The 24,174-nt window shown below is 36.7% G+C and overlaps 1 long non-coding RNA gene across 1 annotated transcript in view; it reads right to left on the reverse strand.

Moving 5' to 3' along the window:
* Positions 1-24,174, reverse strand: part of LOC104665501 — a 66,762-nt gene that overhangs the window by 24,755 nt on the left and 17,833 nt on the right. The window contains exon 2 of the long non-coding RNA XR_748413.1: positions 23,090-23,158. This is a non-coding gene — a long non-coding RNA (uncharacterized LOC104665501). The remainder of the gene's footprint in view (positions 1-23,089; positions 23,159-24,174) is intronic.

A 24,174-nucleotide genomic window follows, 5' to 3' on the forward strand; every position in this document is an offset into this window, starting at 1 on the left:
CCTCAGGATGTAAAGAAAAAAATAAGAGATCTGCTTGCTGCAATCTAAATGGGGAAAGAAACTAATTTATGTTGAAAGTCTAACATATGCTGAGCACTTTATCTTCCTCACCTCATTAAATCCTCATAGTGATCCTAAGAGATAAGAGATTAAATTCCAGATCTACAATACTTTAAAAAAAAAAAAAAAAAGAAATAAAAAAATTGGCACCGATGAAATACATTCTAAAGGTCCGAGTACTGATAATGTCCAGGACTGGGATTTGAACCCTTGTCCATGTCATCGTAAGATGCAATTTACAAACTGCCAAGCTCGCTCCCTCTGTAGAGCAGTTTCACTGGGCACATGACATTGAAAGCTTCTCACACTTCCTACTCTCTGTCCTTGCATCCACCCTCTACACCAAACTGGGAGGTGGGAGGTGGGGGATGAGGCAGTTTTGGGGGCAAGGGAATTCTGGGTAGTAAGTCGAGAATAAAGAAATTTAAAAGTGACTTTTATGAAGTTTTGCCTCATGGCTGAATCTCCCTTTAGTACTTCAATAAAATACCAATTTCTTCTTAAAGCATTGTGGAATGGGATCTGGTTCATGGTTGTTTTCAAATATTGCTTCTATTGAAATTGAGAAAATGGGCTAACCTCAGGAAGATAATCACATGTGGGTGAGGCTTCAAATAGGGAGTAGGACTTTGAAAAGTTATCTGAACATTTTTTAGAATAATTTCTAAAAGATGCAATTATGAATAATTATAATAATTCCATCCCTGCTTTCTAAATATCAGGGATAAATGAAAAAGAGAAAACTCTGTATAACAGCACAACATTTAACATTTAAAACAATAGAAAGCATGCACGTTATCCTTCATGGAAGAGAAACTGTTGGCCCTATTTCCACATGCTTTTCTCATATTGAAATATTGTGTTCAAATAAGATGGCAGGTACACAACCAATTATATTCTTACTCTTATAAAGAAGAATTTTCCCTCATATCCTATATTTCTCTACGAGAATATTTTGTTTGATTAATCTTTTTTATTTTTTCTTCTTTTGAGACAGAGTTTTGCTCTTGTTGTCCAGGCTGAAGTACAATGACCTGATCTCGGCTCACTGCAACCTCCTCCTCCCAGGTTCAAGCGATTCTCCTGCCTCAGCCTTCTGAGTAGCTGGGATTACAGGTGCCTGCCACCACACCCAGCTAATTTTTGTATTTTTAGTAGAGACGAGGTTTCATCATGTTGGCCAGGCTAGTCTTGAACCCCTGATCTCAGGTGATCCGCCCACCTCGGCCTCTCAAAGTGCTGGGATTATAGGCATGAGCCACTGTGCCCGGCCTGTTTGATTAATCTTATACATATGACATATTCTTAAGAAAATCTAAAGACAAGGATGAAACACTAAAGGTATTTATTATGGCTCAGGGTAGTCTCAATGCTATAGTATTGAGGACGTAGAAGGTATTTAAAAGATGGCAAATATTACTTATCATTACAAGGAATATTTCCTCTGATACAGTCAAAAAAAAGTCAGCTAAGAAATCTTTCAACAGTCTGAGTATCATTTAAAAGTAAAAATTAGGAAAGAAATGCAAGGTTTTTTTCAAAATACCTACTTGTTTTTCTGACGAGACTTTTTCCCCCTTATATGACAATCTGTGAATGGTTTATCCTAATTCATTATAATTTTATTGGTTTTCTTCCTCATTTCTTTGTGCATTTTTACATAATAAAAACCGTAAAAACTAGTTAAATATTTACTTAAGATTCATGATAGATATAAAATGAAATAAGGAATATTGTAGAAAGTGAGACTAATGCTTCATTCAACATAAGACTCTGTCACAAGTAATTCCACACAAAAAAGAATCTGTTTTCTTCTTCTATCCAGGTGAATGATGTACCATGAACACGTCCAACATTATACGAATAATATCGCTCAAAGAGCATTAAATTTCTTACATGCAACCTGTTCATTTTTAAAGGCTTTGGTAAAGGTAGAATTTTACTTGTTAGCTCTGCTATTAGAAAACACAATTAAATCGTGTATAATGCTTCTTTTTTCTTTGCTTTTGTTTTAGAGCATGATGTAGCGAGTGCAATGCTAGTTGAAACTAAAACAAAAATCTTTCTCATCTTACTATACTAACCTTACTAGCATCATGTTACTGAGCACATTGTGTAACACCTTCAGGCCTCACTAACCTCATCCGTAGAATGGGAGTCCAGAATGGCAAATCATTTTTAATTTTTTTTTTTTTTTTTTATACTTTAAGTTCTGGGATACATGTGCAGAACGTGCGGTTTCTTACATAGGTATACACATGCCACGGTGGTTTGTTGCACCCATCAACCTGTCATCTACATCAGGTATTTCTCCTCATGCTATCCCTCCCCTATCCCCCCACCCCCCAACAGGCCCTAGTGTCTGATGTTCCCCTCCCTGTGTCCACGTGTTCCCCTTGTTCAACTCCCACTTGAGTGAGAACATACAGTATTTGGTTTTCTGTTCTTGGGTTAGTTTGCTGAGAATGATGGTTTCCAGCTTCACCCATGTCCCTACAAAGGACATGAACTCATCCTTTATTATGGCTGCACAGTATTTCATGGTGTATATGTGCCACATTTTCTTTATCCAGTCTATCGTTAATGGCATTTGGGTTGGTTCCAAGTCTTTGCTATTGTGAACAATGCTGCAATAAACATATGTGTGCATGTGTCTTTAGAGTAGAATGATTTATAATCCTTTGGGTATATACCCAGTAATGGGATTGCTGGGTCAAATGGTATTTCTGGTTCTAGATCCTTGAGGAATCGCCACACTGTCTTCCATAATGGTTGAACCAATTTACCTTCCCACCAACAGTGTAAAAGCATTCTTATTTCTCCACATCCTCTCCAGCATCTGTTGTTTCCTGACTTTTTAATGATCACCCAGAATGGCAAATCTTTTAAAGGTAGGAGTAGAGAGCCAAATAAATTCACTAGCTCTAAGATCTATTGAAGAAATTATAGGCTAAGAGCCTTTGGCAATCTTAATTTTTTATATCACATTTGTCAATGGTGGTATATTGACTGAAAACATTTATTGATTTAATGATTTTTTGACACATCAGAAATACTTGCACTTGAAAAAAATAGAAACACAAGTAGCAGCAGATTACTAACCTAAGAAATCTGTCATTATCAAAAATGCATGTATTGTAACTTTCTTAGAGAACGGACATTGAGACATAAAATGTGTCATCCTAATATTCAACAGCAACCCATATTTCTCTTCATCATTACTGGTCTTTAATTGTAAATCCCAGGAGATAAAAAACCAATTGTCCTTATATAATGCAGCAATTGCAAGGATAGGTAGCTACTACGTGTTCTGTTGATGACTGGTTCTACTAGCTAGATATAAAGCGCGCTTACTTTTGTCTTCTTAATTCAAAAAATGTTAACTCAATATTTTTTCTTAGTTATTCCACAAGCTATTTTATTTAAATACTTGAAATAATTTTAAATAGTATTTCCTGATATTTGTGGATTTCAAACTTAAATATGCCATTAAAGGAATATTGCTGTGGATATAAAAACTGCTCAATATATTAAAATTTAACTTGCTGCTCAAACTATATTGCATATGTAGTACAACTTTATATGAGCATCTACTTCCTTCAGAACATCTTGATTTTCATTTGCTTGGTAAAATAAAACTAATGTCAAAAGAGCATGACAGTATTCAAAGAAAATACATTTTCAAACCAAATTTCCATCTTTTCTTTCTCATTTGTAATTTGTTTTCATTGAATTTTTTAATAAACATGTTGTACGAGTAGTTGCTCTTTTGACAACAGAAAATAACAATATTAACTTAATTTCACTTGGTAATATAAGTAAGGCTCTTTGAAAACCTTTAAATAGGAACCATTTGATACTAGATTTTCTCACTTTGTTTTTGTAAGAGAAAATATCTATGTGCAAAGAATCATCATTAATCTTTGCTCCAAACCAGTGATCAGAAAATCTGTTAGGTTAAAAATTAATTGATGCATTTGTAAATTTAATTAATAACAAAAAACGTTCCTGATGGTCTATTTTTCCTTAAACGTTTTAACATCAATGGATAATATTATTTGCCCATTTTCAAAGAACATGATGCAGATTCAGTGCTGGACATTTTGCCAGGAGAATGATCAGAACTCTCCTCTCAAAGGTTAGAACTGGAAAGAACATTTACTGCTCTTATTTTGAAAACTGTTGTAGATTTCAGTCCACTCTCCATATTGTCATCAACAACAATCTGACTGCCCCAGAATAGTTGTTTAAGAGAAAGAGATAGCGGACAATGGTAAAAGGGTAGAAAATTGGCAGGTACCCACCTTTAATGGTAGACAAAAGATTTAAAAACTAGCAAATAAGATGGGGAAGAGGATCAAAAGCAGCTGAGAATTCAAGAAAAATGATATTAAATAAACTAGCATACCATTACTGTAAGTGGGAGAAAACTGAGGAACAAAATTCTGTTAAATATATGTGTTACTGATTCTTTGTTAAATGTTGGCAGGTGTAACATCATGATTTTCCTGCAAAGTATAAATTATCCTCATTTTGGTAATGGACTTCCAATATTTCTTTTGAGGAAACAACCTCTCTGCCATTTTAATCCTTATAGCTCAGGTTGGGCTGGCTCCACACACTCTGGCTTGATGTAAAAGTGTCCCTGAGCAACAAATGTGAATCCTAGATCTCACCATGCAATAAGGGAAAAACAGGGTGTTACAGTTGTCAATATACAGTAGGTGCCCAATAGATGTCAGCTGGCATTTTATTACCAGTATTACACCATTGTTTCTATTCACACAAATCATGATTTACTGGTGTTATTGACACTTTAAAAAAAAAAAAAGATTTGTGAATTGAAGCTTTGAGAATTTGTTTTTATTTATAAGGATGAAGACAGAGGAACAGAAATAATATTATTGCATGAGAAATGTTAATGCTTTATATATGTTAAATCATTTAATAGATAAGTATGTCTTTAGCATAACATGATGAATTCGGTTCTGTTTTTCTGCATTCATTCATTTGTTTATTATCAAATGAATGGAAAACAAACTTTTATTTCTTTCAGAAGTAATTTTTATTAGTCTAGAATTTAATCGTGTAAAATGGTTTCATGACTTTGAGAAAGGATTACATTTAATTTTTGTAATATAGCCTTTACATAAATCCATGTTTCTTACCATTTTGTACTTGACAAATTGTTAAATTCTAGTGGAATTTATGAAATAAAAATAAATATTATCCACTGAAATCTATTTCATTGATTTCAATGGCAACATGCTTTTATTCTAAGTAGATTTGCTACCAATTAACAGATTTTCTCTTTTTAGAGTAATCGTGGACAAAGGTGTGAAAACACATCTACTTAACAAGTACTGCTAGATAGATAATCACCAAATAGAAATGGTCCAAAATATTCAGAGGAGTATTTAACACTACATGTATTGTGAAAATATGAAAGTTTTCTATCATCAATGTACAGAAAGGATTCAAATGACTAAACCTGGGCTCAGCTTTAAGCTCTTTTCTTGAAACTAACATATACTTGAAAGAGAAGAAGCTCTAATTAAAATGAAATAAAAATGTTATTTTGAAATAAGAAAATCATACAAAAGCTATTTTGAGTCACAAAGATAGACATAAGCTTTGTGCAGTAGGCATTGCATTGTTAGCATTACTGCCAAGTTACATTTTGAACTCTTGCAACTTTTAGCGGTTTGTCTCCAAACTGATACTGAAGGTAAAAGTTATTGGTGCTCTAGTATTAACAAGGAACAAACAACAAAATTTACTGCAACTTAAAGATGGTCTTATTTTTATAAATATATAAATTACAGAGCTTTTCTTACTTCCTTTAAAATATGTCTCAGCTTGAATTTTCCCAGAATACACTCCCTGATGGATTGCCCCAGTCTTAAAAACTTAATGCACCCTATACTATTAGGACTAAAACAACATTTCCCAAACTGGATTCCATCAAACACAAACACTAGATGATGCAAACAGGTCCATGGCTCAAAATAAGGCTCCCGGACAAATAATCACATTGAAGACCGGGTATATTATGCATTCCTCTGGCATGCATAATAAACATTTGGCATATGTAATGAGTATTAGTATCATATTGAGGTTCAGAATTCCTGGACCACTGTTAAAATTTGTTTCACCCCTCTTTCCCAAACTTATTTGTACATGACACACCTTTTTCCCCATAGCTTCCCTATTAATATCCCCAGGTAAAATCTTCCAAGGAACAACAATGGAGGAAATGCTGTCATAATTATGATTCAAGTATATTTAGACAAGAATAAACTCTGTTAGAGAAACATTGTGACAGGTGAGGGTTTCGTAGTTTGCATCGCATTAGGAACCAGAATGTTGGCAGTAATTACCAGGTGGGGTTTTCTGAGTCTAATACTATGTTAAAGAATATTTCAACTTGGGAATTTAAGATTGAGAATGACTAAATTTATAGTAAGGAATATGTGTGTGTGTGTATAGCATATGATATAAAATATAAAACATGATTATGATATAGAAAATAAAACAGATACATTATAGATAAAGCCAATAGAGTTTTAAATCTAATATGCATTTTAAAGTCTTATTCACTAAGGAATTTGTGTATTTCCTAATCACATTCACGGTAAAGAAATTATCTCCCTCTTTGCTATCTTCTATAATTTAGGGTCTGCTAATTCTTCTTTGTGTCCCTCAGAATCAGTATGTTTGTCTTTTATCCCTCTGTAAGAATGGTGACTTAATTCTATGGATGTTAATAGTAATGTCACAAATTCTCTTTTATATTTAAAAAACCATATCTACATATGTATGCATACAGAGGGAGCGAGAGAAATGATTACACAATGATTCTATGTTTTTAAGCTTATTAAACTTATTTTTTAATGACTTGAAATTAAATGTATGAAATTGTTCTCAGCAGTTCTATCTAGGGATGGGAATAAAAAAGCATGGGGGTATATGGCATTTAATTTTGTTTTACTATCATCCCATATTTGACATATTACTTGACAAAGAACAAAATAACAGCAGAATATGCATTCTTCATCTGCCGTGATTGGAAAGTACATATTAAAGCCACACTGTAACAACTGCACACGTTCCTTCAATGTGCTCCAGGTATTATCACACAAGAGGGCTCCTAGCTTTAACTATTTGTCAATGTGATTGTACTCTGTCTCACAGACTTTGCTTTTGTTCTGTTCTGTGTTTCCTTAACCTTCCTTGGTCATTGGCTTTTTGTCTTATGGCCTGCATTTGCCCAGTGCTGCAGCAGCAGGAGAGGGCTTTGGCATGCTTGCTCTTTGATAAAAATTGTAATTTTTACATTTGGTTCTAGCTGAAAGCAGGCCTTGCATATTGCACCATATTAGATGATGGGCTATCCAGAAAATGCTGTTTTACAAACCCTTTGATAGCATCAGCCCCAGGGTTTACTGTTTCATCCATCTAGGTTGGCAGTTCCTAAAAACTACATCAGCACTGTGCTTTGCTCAAATAAAACAAGCCACAAAGATTGGCTGATAACTATTGATTAATCAAAATTGTAAAATGCTTATTTGTACAATTTGGAAATTAAATGTTTTATATATGGTTTCCTTTGTGGTTTGGTTTTGCCTTCCAGGTTATCTTATGTACTTTTTGAATCTGATAACATATTTCTTATCTCTCCCCCAATAACTCTGTAGGATATTTTACAAAAGCAAAGGCTCACACAATGCCTGTTGCTTGAGAAAATGTACACAAAACAACTAAATACGCTGTGGAAAGCTAATGATTGAAACCCTAATTTCCTCTGGCTTTATTTTTGAATAGAGCCTGCGAGATTAGTCTAGAAAGGAACAATATTGCCTAACAGGGTTGTAAGGGTCTGTAGGGTTCATTCATGCATTAATTCTCTCAATCACACAAGATTCATAAAATACTTTCTGTACTGATGCTGAAACAGCTGGAGAACAATTTACAATGTTTGTCTTCAAGTAGCTTCTAGTCCAGTGGTAAGGCATACATGGAGGTTGATGATTACAAATACCAGATGGCAGGTCTACTTAGTCTTCTTAAAATTGGTTCCTTAGCCTGCCATCTATCCCTGACAAGGGGTAGACACATGTTCCTTATCTTCTATATATGCATAATTTTAACTTAGGAAAAATGCCTTCAGGATCTAGAGTCTACCAGATCAGGATTCTACAGTCACCCGTAACTTATACTCCAGGCACCTTCCAAAACATATGTCAAGCCAAACCTTAAATATATAAATTAAATACATATAAAAATTAAATACATTTAAAAATTATATATAATATATATTATATAAATTATATATATTATATATATATATATATATATAACTTTGGCCAAGGTGATGGAATGTTGGCTCAGAGCAAGAAAACTACATACACAAAATGGAGGGAATGTCTGTATACAGGCTTTCCCTAAACAGTCATAAAAATACTTTATAAAAATGAAAATATAGCCAGTGGTGAGTGGCCTCCTTTATACTAATAGAGTATTAATTTGGAAAGAGAAAGCATTTGCAAATGCTTTGATGCTGCTCTGTTGTTGCTTTATAAAGTTCTTAGCAACATTTTTGGCTGTTATGTACCTTTCCTTTGTTTCCAGTTTGTTTAACTACTGTATGTGTGTGCAGGGAGGTATGTATGAGGGGTCCACGCAAGTAGAAACTCCATTTCTGAGGCTCCAAGCTGCTCTAGCAGAGCAGTTGAAATGATCTTAAATAAAAGTAGAATCATTCCAACACTGCCTGAGTGTGAAAGATGGTATTAACGTGAGGATCATAAAAAATCGATTTCCAAATTGCCATTGGGTTGCTAAATAGCACAGGGAGGTGAGATGAAGAATTAAGAAGCAAACGGAAACTTAGATATCAGAAACAGCTCAGAGGAGGGCTGAATGGAAGGGAAAGGCATAAAATGATTTTGCCGAAGGCAGCTGACAATATGCATCAGAACAGCAGGCGGCGCTATGGTATTGCAGTTGTTAAATCTCAGTTTTAATAAAGAGAATTTTCAGATTTATGGTTCTAGCAAAGAGGACATGTTAGTGATTCTTACTTTCGTAATAAACAACCTAGCTACAGACACTGGGATGAGCTTTAATGATCTGTATCTTCTATTGAGGCCAGGCGCGTGATCAGCACTTCCTGGGCTTTGCACAGAAGTGGTCTATAGTACACACCAGTGTGAATGAATTTACCCTCGGGCTGGTGTTTTTCTTTCTAAATGTATAGGTTTGAGTTTTGAAAAAAATCATTCTTGCCTTTGGTTAATTGAGAGGAGAAACTTGCGACGTGGGAGAAAACGTGCGAAGTGTCAAGTAGGAAGCTAAGGAAAGATTTCTAAATCTCAGAGGTGGTTTATTTAATTGTTGATACAAGTATTTTTTTAAACAATTTCAGTTGGCAAAGATGTAACTGACAAGTGGCAGAGTAGGTGATTGTACACATCAACTCTTCCGTAATAACCTGCCCTCCTCCCTCCCATAAGCAACTAGTTTCTTAGCTGTTTAGGCTGCCTCCTGAAAATAACTGTGGTTTTTTGTTTTTGTTTTTGGGATGGAGTCTTGCTCTGTCACCCAGGCTGGAGTGCAGTGGCCCAATCTCAGCTCACTGCAGCTTCCGCCTCCGGGGTTCAAGTGATTCTCCTGTCTCAGCCTCCCGAGTAGCTGGGATTACAGGCACCTGCTACCACCCAACTAATTTTTATATTTTTAGTAGAGACAGAGTTTCATCACATTGGCCAGGCTGGTCTCGAATTCCTGACCTCAAGTGATCCACTGTTCTTGGCCTCCCAAAGTTCTGGGATGACAGGCATGAGCCACAGTGCCTGGTCAACTATGTGTTTTATTCCTATTTATATTCTTACTTAAAATAGATGACTAGGTGTAGGCACAGTGAACTGAACTTATATCTCCTAGATCCATCCTTATTTAAAATCACTTGGACACCAAGAAACCTGCCCATCTTCTTTTAAAGCTACTAAGACATTACTAATGAGTGGACTCCCAGTATCCTTTTGAAATGGTAGCAGGGGTGACAGCCCATAGGACAATTATATCTGAAAGGCATCTGTCAAGCAAACTCCCTCTAAACTGAAATGATTTATTATAATTCAGGACACTGTATTAGTTTGCGAGGGCTGCCATAACCCGTTACTAACAAACTCAGTGGCTTGAAATCATAGAAACTTATTTTCTTATAGTTTATGGGTTAGAAGTCCAAAACCAAGTTGTAGTCAGCAGGACCATGTTCTGCCAAAGGCTCTAGGGAAGAATCCTTCCTTGTTACTCTCTTGTTTGTACTGGTAGCTGGTGATCCTTGTCATTCATTGGCTTTTAGGTGCATTGCTCCAATCTCTGCCGCCATCTTCATATCACCCTCTTTTATATGTCATGATGTCCTCCCCTCTTTTTATACAGATACCAATCACTGGATTTAAGACCCACCCCAAATCCATGATGATATAATCTCAACCCTTAACTAATGACATCTGCAGAGACCTTATTTCCAAAAAACAGGTCATATTCTGAGGCTCTAAGTGGACATGAATTTTGGGGGGATACTGTTCAACCCACTATAGGCAAAAGTAAAGGTAAGTGAAGATTCTTGTTACTAGTTTTAATTGAAATAACAAAGAGTGGCAAATTAGTAAAACTGTGATGACCTTAAAGAGGTAAAACACGGGAAAGTGAGTACTTAGGAAAATAAACACAAATATGCTCCCAGCAAGGGCTTACACACTGTTTATTTATTCATTATTTTATTTTATTTTTTTGAGACAGAGTTTCACTCTTGTTGCCCAGGCTGGAGTGCAATGGTGAGATCTCGGCTCACTGCAACCTCTGCCTCCCGGGTTTAAGTAATCCTCCTGCCTCAGCCTCCTGAGTAGCTGCGATTACAGGCAACCCCCACCTCAAGCCTAGCTAGTTTTTGTAGTTTAGGTAGAGATGGGGCTTCACCATGTTGGTCAAGCTGGTCTCAAACTCTTGACCTCAGGTGATCCGCCGGCCTCGGCCTCCCAAAGTGCTGGGATAACAGGGTGAGCCACTGTGCCTGGCCCATCCTATTTATTAATGGAGTTGAAACAGAACTAAAAGTAGTTAGTGGCTACAGCAATAAGCTGACTTACAAACTGGCTGACACATTTCACCGCTAATGATCAAATGATTTCATTTGGATAACTGCATTAGAATTGTACCATTCAAATTGTACCTGTATATGACAGAAAGAAAAGTTGTATGGAGACTGTTATTACTGACAGTCTAGCTAATTACCACACATTGGTGGTGCAATGTCGGCTATTTACTCCTTCTGGGAATTTGTTTCTTTATTTACAAAACTGAATTCATAATGATGTCTTTGGAATTATCAGAGGACGTGTGGGGGCAAAGGGCAGAGAAGGGGACACAATAAATATTAATTTACTTATCCTCTTTTCTTTCACTTCTTCAAGTACTAGTCTCTTTCTTCCAACAGAAATGCATCCATACTTTTGAAGGGCACACAAATTTCTGCTGGTTTGTTATTTCATACAATGATAATATTGAGTGTTTTTCAGGCATCATCATAATAATGATTTATCCAGAATAGTTGCATAGAAATTATGCTAATAGATTTTCTAAGACAGAAAAAAAATGTCCAATACCTACTTGTTTTCCATGTTACCAAACACCCAGCTTACTGAACAGTTCATTTATTTGACAAATATTTATTGAACAGCTAAAACTCTTAGCACAGTACTTGGCATATATTCATGTATTTATTTTTCCTTCTACAAGCATGGATCGTATGATTACTACATGCCAATACTGTGCTGGACCTGGGCCTTGCTCTCATGGAGCCACACTTAGTCAAGGAAACAGTTAATAAAATAATCATGCAAATGTAGCACGCTGGGCCTGACAAGGAATAGCACAAGAGAATTAATTGTGTTCTAGGAGTAATTTTGACCTACCCACAAATTGCAGACTAAGTTTTCTTAAGGAAGTAAAAATTGACAATAAACTTGAAAGACAAAAGGAATTAACCAGGAGAAGAGGATGAAGGAATCCTGCTATGGGTGGAACAGAATGCACAAGCAAAAGAGAACCTATGGCACATGAGAAGGACTTTTAAAAGTGTGACCAGAGAGGGAAAAGCGATGGGAGTGTGGTATAACATGAGGCTCAAGAGTTAGAGAAGAGCGAGACCGTGTGGAGTCATGCAGGTGAGGTTAATGAGTTGTATTTATTTTTTTTTATTTTTTATTGTATTTTATTCTACTTGAGATGGAGTCTCTCACTGTCCCCGGGGCTGGTGTGCAGTGGCACGATCTCGGCTCACTGCAACCTCTGCCACTCAGCTTCAAGCGATTCTTCTGCCTCAGCCTCCCAAGTAGCTGGGATTACAGGTGCCTGCCACCATGCCCAGCTAATTGTTTGTAGTTTTAGTAGAGACAGGGTTTCGCTATGTTGACCAGGCTGGTCTCAAACTTTTATTTTTAACCTAAGAGTAACAGGACGGCACTAAATCTTCTTAAGCAAGATAGAATGCACAGATTTGGCAGCGGAGAGTTCCTTCTTGTTGCAATTCAGTTGGAGCAGGGCAAAAATAAACTTAAGTAAACCAATTTGAGGGGCCACTGGAGTAGGTCAAGTGACTAGTTTGGATCAGAAAACATGTTGAGGGTGAAATCCATAGGATTGGATATGAGCAATATTGACTGAAAAAGGGACATGGGAAGGGGACCAGTTTTTTCTAAGGAAGAGTTGGGCCATGTTAAATATGTACATAGGCAGCTGGAAAAAGGGATCTAGCGTCCAGACGAAAGGTCTAGATTGGAGTTACTAACATGGGGGTTATTAATGTGATTAAAATCATTTCTAGCAACTATATATAAAAAGAAGAGAGATCTAAGGATTAAAATGAATATATGCCAATATTAGATACATAATAAATAATGGCAACTATTTTTTTAACTGTCATTTGCCAAATATATGATTTAAAATCCTAAAGTGATTTTACCTTATGAATTATCAAAACCTGAATCATTTTTTAAAGTAAATCAATACATGGAGTAAAAGTTCTCTTCCTATATTTTTGACCTTTTCTAATTGGACTAGGTCTTGAATTAAGTTGCTGCAAATCAATTTATTCTACACATACTTGATAGTACAAGGGTGGGTAAGACAGGCTCCAACCAGTTCCCAGGGGCTGTAGCTAGAGATCCTACAAGTAAAAGTGTAACCACAGAGTAGAGGAAGCACTAGACTGCATGTGTTAAGGAACCTAGAGTTATATATAGGAGGGATGATATTGTGTGATATTTTAATGGAATTTGGCAGAAGGAATCAGGGAAGACTTTTAAAGGAAGTAATATTTAAGCAGAGTCTTGAAGATTGAATAGAAGGAAGCCAAGTATAGCGTGGAAAGGAAGGATTCCAAGAGCATAGAAGAGTGCATTCAAAGACCCAGAGTCAGGACCATGATGCTCTCTCAGAAATAAAAGCACTTCAATATGACTAGAGTGAGTGAAATGCTTCATTTCAAGAAGTGGATGAATTTTAAATCATAAATGTTCAAATAAAACCTTCTGTTGTCCCTTTTAAATAGTTGGCAAGGAGTTGGAAAGGAGGCATCAAATGCAAATAAAAACACCTTTATAATGATTCAACATTCCTGAAAGGTTTGCACGTTGACATAGGGAAAAACATTTTTCTGAAATTGCTTTGAATCTTCATATAGGATATAATAGCACATTATATATAAGTTGGTGTATCAAAATTTTCCTCTACTCCCTTGACAATTTCCTTTTTTTCTTTTGAGCTGAAACTCTGTTAACATTTGTTGATTACCACTTTTAAATAAAGAACTCCCTCCCTAGTGTGAGGTTTTAAGGCTTTCTGGTGATGAGTACCAGCACATGATATGACATTTGAATGTAATATTAACCCTGCTTCATGTGTAAAGTCCTACACTCATTCTAATTCAACAGCATGGTCCAGGGAAAAATACCAGCCCATTATCTAATGGAAATAGTGATTGGTGATGGAAACTTAGTATGGAAGATACCTAATGATCTGAAGTACAAATCGTACTTGAAAACAGTTGTGCTCACATTAATTCTTTCTTATATATTGATCAGGTATATTTGAAGTGAGATTTCCCAATATATTTTTTTTTTTTCTTCCAAGTGAGGATTAGAAATTTTTCTATCAGCTGTTAACCTCTCCAACCTAAGGTTATTAGCACTGGTAATTAAATAACTCTGTTATGTGTGAGAAGCATTAAGATAAATACTCTTAAAGGAAAGAAACAGTTGGAAAAAACATATATACGTGTGTGTGTGTGTGTGTGTGTGTGTGTGTGTAGACTACTTCCATTGCTGATTTTCTCTTTCCTTAAAATTAAATGAATTCTTCATTTGCTATTATAAACTAAATATTTCCTTTGAGTCCAATTAGCATTGCTGAAAGAAAAAGCAAATCAAGGCTCTGTTCAGCATGCATCAATGTAATGGAAAATCAGGTCTTTTATTCTAGCTTTAATAACTGCAGCTTGATTAGAGGCAAAGAAAAACCTATGAAGGGAGAAGGGGGAAAATGAGAAGGACTGCCAAATTAGTTCTATAAGAATTCTCAACCTGTCTGCTCTCTGGCTCACTATTCAAATGCTAATTGAGCCTTTTGGTAAACAGAATGGGTAATCATGGAAGACAAAAACAGACACAGCAAACAAATGACATATCATACCTTATCCAAAGCAGCATGGCATTTTTCTGATAAGCTTCGGAAGACTTAAAATTTTAAGTCCTAGGGTCTTATTTTTTTTTCTGGAAAGATTATAATTGATATAATAAAATAAATATTACATAATCAAATAAAAAATGACAAAGAACCACTTTGTTTCAACAATGAAACCAGTCATGTTATAATTAGATAAGAGGATTTATATTCATAGCTATAAACATGAAAGTAGACCATGAGTCTGGATAAAGGCAAGTTTTTAATTCTTAAAAATTAATTACATGGCATTATTCTTATCAGTACACAGAATGCATTAATTATACAATTAATAAAATGATGAAAGGTTGTTTTTTTTTTTTTTTGGGCAATTGTAATGCACAGGGGGACATTTGGTTTTATACCCAAAATTGTCCTTCAGGCATTTCTATAATCTTCTTACTAGGCAATGTCAAGACCCTAAACCAGTTAGCAGGAATATTGAATGGAGTGGGTCTTTATGTTAGCGCTTAGACACATTTCGGAAAGGTTGTGGATTTCCATGTAATTGGGATCTAAGGTGTAATAGGTTTAATTTGAGGTCCTCTTTAAAAGAACAGTAGGAAAAGGCATTGTCAGCAATGTGTAATAGCCAGGAAGAAGTGGCAGCTCACTCATTCACAATGGGCTTCCATAAGGATGAAAAAGTGATTATCTTACTACAACAGTTATTTCTCTGAGTGCTTCCATCATTGGCAAAGCACAGAAAATGCCTTGTGTGTGCTACCACTTTATCCTTGAAAACATTTTAAAGCTATAAATAACATTCACGAAGAAGAAATGTAGTAGTGGAAAGACAGCTGGCTATCAGGAGCAGAGCCACAGGCCAAATCCATTTTAGCAAACTCCAAGGGACTGTCCAAATTCTCTTGCTGTCTCTCAATTGTGTTTTATCAACTATTACTTGGAGTAAATGGGCTATCAGCCAAGGCTAGGAAATCTGTTTTTGTTATATACAAATTGTTGATGTAATGTACAGCAGGACAGCATGGTCAGACTGCAATGGTATTTGACTTGCCTGACCTGCTGGCAATATCGCATGTGGGAAAAAACATGCTACTAGTTTTCACCTGAAAAGATAGCACTCAGCTATTTTACGACCTCTAAATAATGCAAAATAGTCTTGAAATTAAAAAGCCCCAGATGTTAAGTGTTTTAGAACAAAACTGGAGCAATATCTGGACTATCATAACAATGACCACCTTGCTGTTTGGGATAGGAAAGGGAAAGACCCCAAAATAGAATGTATAGAATCACAATCAGTGTTGGTGTTTAGACAGGGACTAAGTGGGTGGCTATATCTCCCCCATTATGTCCACCTATCTCTGTTCTTTGATTTGGATAATTAGTATAAAGTGATATGAAAATGCATCTTCCTACCCATTCAGATCGTATTACTAAGAACCCCATATGCTATAGAAAATCTGAGATTAAACATGCATTTCCATTCTGTCATGCTATTCTGTCTCTTCTCTTTCTCTCTCTGCCACACACACACACACACGCACACACACACCCCATCCTCTACAAATATTCTTTGCCTTTTCTATAGCCTGTCATTGTGTTGTTTTCTGTCCCTGGGCATATTAACATTCCAAGGTTAATGATGAGGCACCTTGAAAATGTAGTGTTTGTTTAGCTTAAGGTAATGTTTTAAATGTCTGTCTGTGGCAATCTCATTGCTTCTAAAACAAAGCCCATCTGCAATCTGAACCTGCATTCTATATTAACACCTCAGACACATTTCTGCAGTTTTTTTTTGTCATCCTGTCCTGGTTGAAAAATTATATGTGAGACTGGAGGTGGCAAACACTAGAATCAGTTTGATAGGTTCAAGCTTTGAAAATCACATCTCTCCAAGCCTTATTATCAAACTGATGTGCGGTGGCATCTTATCCTTTCAAAGTTTCCTGAATTCCTGGAAAATGGAGGAAAGGAACTGGTATTTAGCCTCAGTTCATTTAGGATTCCTTTGGAATTATAAATCTGAATTTTAGCCTTATCGCTCTATGAGGAACTTTGCAATTCTTATAAGAATAGGTGGCAAATTTTTCCCTAAATATGAAGACACTTCTACTTAGTAGGGATGTATGTGCTCATAATACCTAACAGTTATTTTCCCCTTATCGGACTCACAGTTGATCTAAAAGGGGATTCGAGTTGTCATTAGAGCACATGGTAGATTTGTGCTTCCCTTCTCTGTTGGTGGGTGAACGGACTGTGGTTTGCTTTGACCAGTGACATGGGACCAAAAGAGTTGTGTTCCTGAATGCAATAGCAAGCAAAATTGCCAAGGAATTTAACTTTTTTTTTTTTTTTTTAAGATGGAGTCTCGCTCTGTCACCAGGCTGGAGTGCAATGGCACAATCTCGGCTCACTGCAAACTCTGCCTCCCGAGTTCAGGTAATTCTCTTGCCTCAGCCTCCCAAGTAGCTGGGACTACAGGCATGTGCCACCATTCCCAGCTAATTTTTGTATTTTTAGCAGAGACAGGGTTTCACCATATTGGCCAGGATGGTCTTGATCTCTTGACCTTGTGATCCACCCAACTCAGCCTCCCAAAGTGCTGGGATTACAGGTGTGAGCCACTGCGCCCAGCTGAATTTATTTTTAAGAACAAAAGAAACATACACCATCATTTTTGTGCATACACACTTAATACTATATTTTTTTCTTTTGACAGTCCTGAAGACAGCATTTGAAGCTACTGCTATTTGGTAAAGTATATGTCTAAAAGGACTATTAGGACAGAGAGAATCAAGCTTTTTTAGATTTTCAGTATGAGTGTGTTGAGAAGACAAAGCAATTGTTCTCACAAATATGCTTATTTAAGATTGTTACAGAAATTTGTTTCCCTTCCTCCAATGAGTATGTTTTGAGAGCTAAAAATCATCCTATCATATTTGGACAAATAGAAGTAGTTACTGCTAAGGATCAAGTGATTACTTCCTTTAAAAGTTGTGTATGCTATATTTGATAATCACAGCTTCTAATTCTCAAAACAAGTTCTCACTTTGGCATATCTTTTGAATTTGAATTGACACTATGGATACTAATCTGTATATTCAAATATTTTGGTGTAAGTGTATGTGTTTGTAAGATACACAAGCTTATCCCCTTGCTTCAAGGAAATTTGAATAGCACAATCCAAATTTGCAAACAAAGTAGAAGGCAATTATTCAGGAAATTATTAAGAATATGTATGATTGCCATAACATTGGGTGTATCCTGGGGGTATAAACAATTGAAGAAAACCTCTAATACTCTGTCTCTTTTATAAATACATACACATTATGTGGGTAGCTCAAGGGCAAAATACATTGAAGATTGATATCCCAGATTCATTCTGTGTGTTGGAGAAGTGCCCTTCCCAGTAACTCAGAACAAATTGAGGGAGCATTTCATCATGAGAAGATAGGCTGGCATGGGAGAAGTTTAATAAAAAGTATTTCATCCAGATTGCTAATCCAATCCAGATAGAGCTGAGTAACTTTATTTTTTTCGTATTCAAACTGTGGAAAATTTTAGATTTATATAAGGTCCAGTTAGACTTCCTCCATTTTGTGAATAAAGCATGTATGAATGTTGTTTGGTGAATTCATTATATCAGCCTATATATTACCCAGAAAAATATTTCCATTTATAATTTTTCTGCCAGCATGTGATGACAGGCTTTATGTGCCAAGGAGATCGAAAAGGACTTATGAAAATATTCAGGACAGCACAGAGGGTTTTTAGGGCATTGAAATACTCTGTATAATACTGTCATGACTTGTATATGTCATAATACATTTGTCCAAATCCATAGAATGTGCAACACCAAGGGAACCCTTATGTAAGCTATGGACTTTGGGTGATAAGGATGGTCAATGTAGGTTCATCAGTTGTAACAAATGTATCAATCTGGTGGTGAATTCTGATAGTGAAGGAGGCTATGCATATGTAGAGCAGGGGGTAGATGGGAAATCTTCCATATCTTTCTCTTGATTTGGCTGTGAAGCTTAAACTGCTCTAAAAAAATAAAGTTTTTATATATATACATGAAGGATATATAAAGCCTCTTGTATTCTGCTGCCTTCCTCCCTTTCTGAACTTACCTGCGACTGTTCTGCTGCATGGAACCTACCCTTCCTGTAATCTAGACTTTTTGCAACATTCTGAACATGCCATTTTCTTTTGCACATGTAGTTCTTTCTACTGGAAATGTCCTTCCTTCTTCTCTATGCACAACTATTTGCTATTTCATCCTGTGAAGTCTAAGAACTCCATTAATCACTGTCTTTTCCAGGACCAATTTTTGTATTCTCCCATATGGGTTAGGAATACTCCTCTCTAGTTTCATGGCATACTGGAATTTTTTGCTCCTACCATATTATTTTGTAAGCATTAGTTTACATATTTTCAGGCATTTAGAAATAATAATCTTGGTTTTGAAAAAATCTCTTTATTCATGATATCTGCATATACAGAAACTCAATAATTTGTGGAGTGAATGAAAGCTGATACATTGGGAAGGTACTTTGGCAATTCATTAGCTATGGTAAGACACCGAAAAAACAGTGAGGTAGAGGCGTGCCCATACCACGCAAAGTCAAAAGTCAATATGATGAATACGTACACTGCAAGCTCCTAAGAGATTTAGTTGAAATTATTTATTAAATAAATGCTTTCATGTTCTATTACTTATGTCATATTTGTTTTGTCTTCATTTTTTAAGTGAAATAATTGTTATAGTCTGATTGTGTCCACCAAACTATAATCTCCAATGCAGTAGTGTTGGGAGTTGGGGACTTTGTGAGATGCTTAGGTCATGAGGGCTCTGGCCTCATTCATGCATTAAGGCCATTTAAAAAGGGCTTAACAGAGGGAGTTTGGTGCTGTTTTTGCCTCTTTCATCTCTTCTGCCATGTGAGGATATAACATTCCTCCCCTCTGGACGATGCCTCAGCAAAGCACTATCATGGAAATGGAGACTTGGGCTCTCACCAGATGTCAAACCTGCCAGGACCTTGATCTTGGACTACAAGATTCCAGACCTGTGAGAAATAAATTTCTGTTCTTTATAAGTTATCTAGTCTCAGGTATGTTGCCATAGCAGCATGAATGGATTAAGACAAGAATATTAAAACCCTACCTCACTGGCAAAATGCCCCTGCATACCTTAGGCATGAACATGTGAGCTTACTTCTTTGCCACCTCTATTCCATCATAAGAGGTTTTCCAATGGTTTTGAAAAGCTAATGTTCACTTCCCTTGCCTAGCCTTTAACATGGGGTCAGTTACAGAATTTTCAGAGCCCAGTTCAAAATAAAAATGTGGGTCCCCGGCTGGGGGCAGGAAAATCAGTCTCCCATTCCAAGGAAGCCATTGCCCCAACCCAAGGATAAAAGGCAACCTTCAAGGTCTTGCAGTCTTCATGACCGGACCCACTTGGTACCCAGTAAAGGTGTGAGTGAGAGGCCCCCTACTAAGCACACTGTGGTACTACTGGCTCAGTGGAGAGCTGGTTGCCACTTTATTTATGGCACCAATAGAGAAAGGGAGGAAGGTGATTAATATACTTATCTGCCAGAGCAGGCAGGCTTCACAGCCATGGCACCAAAGCAGTAGCAAAGGGCCTTCTATTGAGAAAGGCCCAATATTTGGAGTTCCATGCTCTGTGGTGGCTGTCTTGAGATTCTTAACACTTTTATCTTTGAAACTATTTCGTAAGATATTCAATGGGAGGATGGGACTTGTGCCTGGAGGCTTGAAGCTTCAGCTCATGTGCATGTGAATTTCTGGGTTGTACTCTTGGTAATCCATGTCTTCCCCCCAGAATTCTGGCCTTGCCTGACATCTCCACTCACATGTCCAAGCACCCCACCATGATCTTAGCCCTCTGTCCAGTGGGCAGCCCAGTCACTTAGGCATGGAAGGGTCCATGTTCTAGCAGGGGCCTCTTCCACGAGCAGGGGTTTGGGCGTGAGCCTGTGGAGGGCTAGGATATTTTTTTAATGACCAAATCTTTGTCATCCTTAATAAACAAAAACAACAAAAGCTCATACTTCTTGTAAGCCTCTCTCTCATCAGACTGCTGTCTTTTCTTCCTTACCCTTCACTGAAAAACTTCTTGAAGCTCCACTGTTCTCCTATTCCATATCTTACTCACTTTTCAATTCACTACCAATTGGTTTCTGCTACCATTATTCTACATTAAATATATACTGTATTATTGAACCCTGACAACCAGTAAGTCTTAGATCGGTGTCTTAAGAGCTTTAATAATATTGTCTTAATTTTCACAATAATCTTTTGGAGTAAGTACTACATTATATCTATTTTGTAGATGCTAAACACAAGGCACAGAAAGATTAAATCATTTGCCTCTGGTAACACAGTGAGTGGTGGTGCCAGCGTTTTAATTCAAAAACTCTAGCTCTAGAGGCCCTGCTGTCACTGCTATGACCTCTGGCCTTGCAAACAGTTCAACTCTGGCCTTCTGACTGACAAATCCAGTGGTTTATTCACTTATTTACATCTTCTTACTATCTAAACGATTTTTCAAACAATGCTGAGCACTTCTTCCTTTTTGAAGCAGTGCTCTCTACCTTCAAGGGCAGTGTTTCTTCCTGATTTACCCCTTATACCTCCAGTTGTCTCATAGCCTTCTACTTCACGTCCATCTCCTGTTGATTTGCCCCTTATATATTAATGTCCTAAATGAGTCTTTTCCCGGTCCTGTATTCTTTCTGCTCTACAAAATCTGCCTGAATGATCTCTTGGACAGTAGCCACTCTCTTATCTGAGGTCCCCTAACAGGCCTTTTGAATTGAAGAGTCATATCTATCTTTTCTGTGAAAACTAGTGACTCATGCCCAAAGTCTTTGACTGCTTGTGACCAGTTGGCTACAATCTGTGTCCTGTCTCTCAACCATCATTTTCCTTTCACCTAGCAGAGTTGTTGTCTCACCCCACCAGTCAAGTTTATTTCCAAGCATGAGTGTTGAAGTCTGTTGGCCTGCTAATGAGCAATATCTTATAACTGCTGATTCAACCAGCATTTAAACTTGTTACCCTGGACTTCATTTCATGAGAAATTATAAATTTCCTCATGTTTTTCTGTTAGTTTTCTTTGTGTGTGTGTGTGTGTTATATATTGGTTCAGAGTTTCTTATTTATCTGTGTCCTTTATGGTTTGGCCATGAACTTCTAAACCAGGAAATAAGATGCTGAAAATCTTTGTGTCTAGTTCAGAGTCTGTCATATAGGTGTCTGACAAACATTTAACGACTGATATGCTTTGGCTCTGTGTCCCCACACAAATCTCATCTCAAACTGTAATCCTCATGTGTCGAGTGAAGGACCTGTAATGCCTGTGTGTTGAGGAAAGCAGGTGATTGAATCTTGGCAGCAGTTTCCCCCATGCTATTCTCCTGAGAGTGAGTGCATTCTCCTGAGATCTATTGGTTTCATAAGGGGCTGTTTCCCCTTCGCTTCTCTCTCAATCTCTCTCTCTCTCTCTCAGCCCCCTACACTGCCATGTAAGATGTGCCTGCTTCCCCTTGCACTATGATTGTAAGTTTCCTGAGGCCTCCTCAGCCATACAGAGCTGTGAGTCAATGAAACCTCTTCCTTTATAAATTACCCAGTCTAGGGTAGTTCTTTATAGCAGCATGAGAGTGGACTAATAAAATGACTAAATGAAGAAATTAGAACATGAGCTTTCTTAGATGTCTAAAAGATAATTTCAATGTACAATTTTTAGAATCAATCGTATACAGTTAGCTAAGCTCATCATATTAACATTATTAGATCTTAAAAATATATCTTTAAAAGAGAAAAGCAGAAACCACAGTAAGAGAATCTTTTTTTGTTTATTGTTTAGTTTCATGAATCGTAACTTAAAGACCTAGCACAAGATTTGCGATCAGAGGAAAGTGTTGAACCCTTAGGGCAGGTCAGTTATTACTAAAAAACAAATCTTTATTTACCAAGAGGAAAAACTAGCAAATCAAAAGGGAAATGATTTTCATTTTTATGAAAGAATTTCAGTAGCTATTAGTATTGGTACATTAACAACTTAGATAACATGCGGTGGGAGCAGCCTGCAGATGTGGCCTTAGACAAAAATTGTAAACAGACAAAGTTCATCTACACAGTCTCTCTTTTGGTTTTTCTTTCTTTTTATATCTCCTTGGCCAAGTTTCCAGCTATTATGTTGACTTTTAATTACCCAGTTTCTACTGTTTTCTTAGCTCACCTGTGTCTTCCCGGGGTCTTTCTAGCACCTTGTCTAGACATTGTTTCTTCTTTCCCTCTCCAGAAGATACTATGCTGACATAAAGAGACAGTAACTTTAGAGTTTAAAAAATTAAACTGTAAATAGTCTACCTATTAGTGTTGCCATCCTTCTAAATCAGTTTTCTCACTTGTAAAATAATACCAGCTACCTAATAGGATGACTGGGAAAGTTAGGAAGCTAAGGTGGCAGAGAGCACAGAGTAAGCACTCAAATGTCATCTACTGTTGTATGCCTGGGTACGTGACCTTGGAATGACTGCTCATCGGTTAAATGGGGACAACATTCACTACCTAAAAGATTGCTCTGATGTTAAATAAAATAATGTATGTTATGTGTCTAGCACAGAGTGTGATATATGATAATCTGGATAATAAATTATTTGAAATTATAATTCTTTGATTGTCTAAAGTGTTATCTACTAAAGGTTTCATGTCTCCTAATACATAAGGCAAGTTGACTAAGTTTCATAGACATTTCTGAAATCATGGTAAAACAAAAGGCAGAAACTAGAATACTTTTAATATTAGCGTGACTGGTTCTAAGTTAAAGAAACCAGCATAGTTTATAAGAGGAAAGATAAGAAGACTGAAGGCTGGGGAACTCCAACTTGCAGAATTTGGGGGAATCAGGAGTGATCAGCCCAGGAGATGAAGAAGGTAGTGCCAGTGAGGTCTGGGAGCATGTGATGCCTTAGAAGGTAGGTGAAGGAGGAGTTTCAAGGAGGAGAGTGATCAGCTGCATCATGTTGTGCTGCTTGGTCAAAACATGAAAGACACTAATTTACTGTCTAATACTTGAAAGTTTTCCTTGATTGGTGTTCATAATTTTGCATCTGTGTAAAATAATGAAACCCATGTCCTCCTTTTTTGGAGTGTGGCATACTATTTACCAATACAGGTTATACAAGGCAAGGTTTTCAGAAGCCTTCTATTTACCCACATACTCACTTGTCTTTTCTGCTTAGGCCTAATTTCTGATGTTTCCCTCTTGATAAGATAGCATCAAATTGTTCCATTTGAGCCAATTACAGTTTCTGGAGAAAG

Source organism: Rhinopithecus roxellana, chromosome 3 (genome assembly GCF_007565055.1).
Source record: "Rhinopithecus roxellana isolate Shanxi Qingling chromosome 3, ASM756505v1, whole genome shotgun sequence".
NCBI lineage: Eukaryota > Metazoa > Chordata > Mammalia > Primates > Cercopithecidae > Rhinopithecus > Rhinopithecus roxellana.